This window comes from Neophocaena asiaeorientalis, unplaced genomic scaffold, assembly GCF_003031525.2.
Source record: "Neophocaena asiaeorientalis asiaeorientalis breed wild unplaced genomic scaffold, Neophocaena_asiaeorientalis_V1.1 scaffold469, whole genome shotgun sequence".
NCBI classification, from domain to species: domain Eukaryota; kingdom Metazoa; phylum Chordata; class Mammalia; order Artiodactyla; family Phocoenidae; genus Neophocaena; species Neophocaena asiaeorientalis.
The window spans coordinates 2301266-2304612 of NW_020172691.1; positions in this window are offsets into that span (position 1 = coordinate 2301266).

Here is a 3347-nt window from a genome sequence, read left to right on the forward strand (position 1 = left end):
GTCAGTCACCAGGTCAGAGCACCTGGGGGGAGGTGCAATCCCACTCCCTTCAAGGGCAAAGTCCTGGTCAAGTGGTCTCTGTGACTGGCCCAGGGAAGGGTAGGTGACCCAGCCCTGCCAATCAGAACACTCCACCCTTTGGCCTCTGCGATTGCTTCAGGGATGGACATGTGACGCAACCTGGCCAATGACATGAAATCCTGGGACTTTGCGATTAACGTGGAAAATTGGACCCTCCTCCCGCTGGGCTTATTAGGCTGGTTGGATGAGGCCGAGAGCTGTCGGGGGGCCATATGTGTCCTCTTGTGGACGCACCTTGCTTAAGAGCACCCCCAATCCCAACACAGCATCCTAAAAACTTTGTTTGAGCTCCTGGATCCAGCCACACCTGAATCCCTAGGTGCCCCTGTACTGACCCAACAACTCGGCTCCTGTGTGTCTAACATTTGCAGGTACCCCTCCCACCTCCTCTGCCCGACACTGCACACCCTGTAGGGTAAGCCTTCCACCCAGTTCACCACTCCCAGACCCAGGGCCACCCCTAGACAAGCCTCTCTCCCGGGGCACACACACCCTGAGGTTCCTTCTGTGATTTTTTCCATCTGACATTTACAGATGAGCCCGGTGGGCCTGCCCCTCTCTTGGGGATGTCAAGTGGGGAAACTGAGACCCAGAGAGGGGTGGTGATGAGCAGACTCCCACACCCTGGTTCTCTCTCCTGCACCTGTCCAGCAGGACACCTTGTCCCATCCCAGACAATCCTTCTCCTCTGCACCATAAAGCCAGGCTGGGCTAAGGAGCACCTTGGACCTTGTCCCGCTGGGCCGGGCGATACCCTGACCCAGTGCTCCAGGGGGCCCAGCCCCCGTCCCAAGAGTCCCGGCTCCCTCTGAGCACAGCTGCAGGAGCCGTCGTGAAGGCCCGGCACTTGCTCTCACGCCTCTGTGACTCCTGGCATCCTCACACCCTGCCCAGGGCTCTCAAGAACGCCATCCGACCTCAGGCCAAACCCCCAAACTCTGCAGGCACTGGACCCCAAGGTCGACCCTCTTCCTCCTCCCTGTGCCAGAACGACCCTTATTTCTGTTCCTCCGCAGCCTTCTTAGCTACAGCCTACAGGACACCTCCTCCAGGGAGCGCCCCCGCCCCCAGATTGTCCCCACCCTCAGAACCTGTGGCCTGATCATCCTGTGTGTACCCAGCCCGGCACAGTGTGGTGCCACCGTTTTACAGCTGAGGAAAGGAACTCAACTCCTCAAGCAACCATGGTCCCCCGGCCTTGGCCCCCGGTGCCACCAGAGCTATTGGGTCCATCGCTGCATTTTTACACCAACTTGCTTGTAAAAGCTAAACATAGTTTTAAAAAGAAAAATGCAGACCCTCCCTGAACATGAAGTCGATCATGGGGAACCATGTTACACCTAACGCAGTATCACACAATCTTTCAAATATTGAGACTATAATTAAGAAAACAATATTAAAAAACAAGCAGGCTTGGGTAATAAATCCCAGCCAAGCGGGCAGAGCCTCTGTCCCAATGATGAAAGTGGCTGGGGGTGCACATCTCTTTGAAGGGAGAAGGTTATATTTAAGGCCCGTCACCTCCCACCTGAAGCCATCAGCCAGGACCCTCTCTCCCTCCCAGTGGGCCAGGTGAGCACCCCCTCCCTCAGCCCGGAGTCTGGTACACAGCAGGTACACAGTGGCTGACTCTCACTCTGGGTGCTCAGGGCCCAGGGTTTGGGCTCATTCTAGCCCAGACCCGGATGCCCCTCCAGACCACCCCTCCAGCCCCAGCCCACCCTGGACGGCAGGTCTGGTGCCCGCGCCCTGCAGCTCCCCTCGGAGGGCAGGTGTGGCAGGACTGACTCAGAATCATTTGCCTAGTGCGGGGCCAGAGGCTCACCCAGCAGGATTTATAAGCCACATTCCGGGAAAAAGAACCGCACGCCCAGAGGGTGTCAAGTCTGCCTGTGGGTGGGGCAGTGTGGGGAACTGCTCCTTCCTCAGCCCATTCCTTCCGGGTGATTCACTGAGGTCAGTGGGGTGGGGTCCCCCTAGCCCGCGTCCTTGGGCAAGTCTCCCTTCCGACCTCAGTGTCCACACCTGGACAGTAGGTAGAGTCCAGAGCACGCAGCTGCTACCACGAGGGGCTGCCATGAAGACTTGGCACCCTGTCCCTGGTATACAGTAGGCGCTCGATAAATGCTTTCACGGCAGTGGCTGACGTTATTATTTATACCCTGGATCCACCACTGATCTCGAAGTGACCTTGGGGCAGGCATTCCCTCTCAAAAAGCCTCAGTCTCCCTGTCTGTAAAGTGGGACGTTGCTGACCCCACCGCCAGGTGTGGGGAGGATCAAGGAGGCCTGAGTGGGTGCCTGGCGCAGAGAAACCCTCGGGGAGAAACACCCTCTTGGAGGCTTCGTGGACTCTGTGCAAATGAGTAGTAACAGCGCTCAGAGCCTCCCAGCTCCTGGTGGGATCCTCGTAATCGGGCATCTCACACCGGCAGCTTTTTTGCCTCTCATAAGAGCCTGTGACGAGGGGAACCATTCTTCTCCCCAACATATAGCAGAGGAGACCGAGGCCCAGAGAGGGGTCACACCAGGGAGTGACAGAGCAACAGGTTCTGAAGCCAGGTAGTCGCCACCTCCTCCTCCAGGAAGCCCCCCTGGATGGCTCCTCCCCAGCCCCAACTTTGTACCCTGTTGATACCAAAACCGAAACAGGGTTTATGGCCCCTGGTGCCACACACCTGCTTCCTCATCACCGCGACTGGCCTCCTGCCCTTGGGCAAAGGCCTGCTGGAGGGGCCTGGGGCTCAGACAGGGCAGGCCACACAGCAGGGATGGGCTCCTGGGCTTCTTCCGTCACTCGGGGCTACAGTCTCCGGGACCCTGGCTGGCAGAGGCCCAACCCCTGGACACTGGGCCAAGTCTCTGAACCGGCCCCACAGGATCCCAGCTGCCCTCCCAGAGGAAGAAAACCTCCCCACGCTGACTGCCCCACCCCCCTCCTATGAGCCCTCCGATCCCATGGGAGGGTTGTAGGCTGTCCAAGGCCTCCCCAAGCAGGGCTCTGGCTGGTGCTAAGCGTCTCCCCAGAAAGCTCCAGAATTCCCAGAACCAGTGGGGCCCCTGTGCCTCTGGCCCTGGGGGTGCCGGTCAGGCCCCTCACTTAGAGGGTCAGAGATCAAGGCCCCTTGGATTTGGGGTCCCAAAGCCCCGGGTGGAGACTGGGGACCTGGCAAAGTTCAGGGATGGGCCTCTGCTCCCCTGGGCGGGTGCAGCGTGGGAAGGGCACAGACCTGGCCTCAGAGCCAGTCAGCGGGTACAGAGCGAGG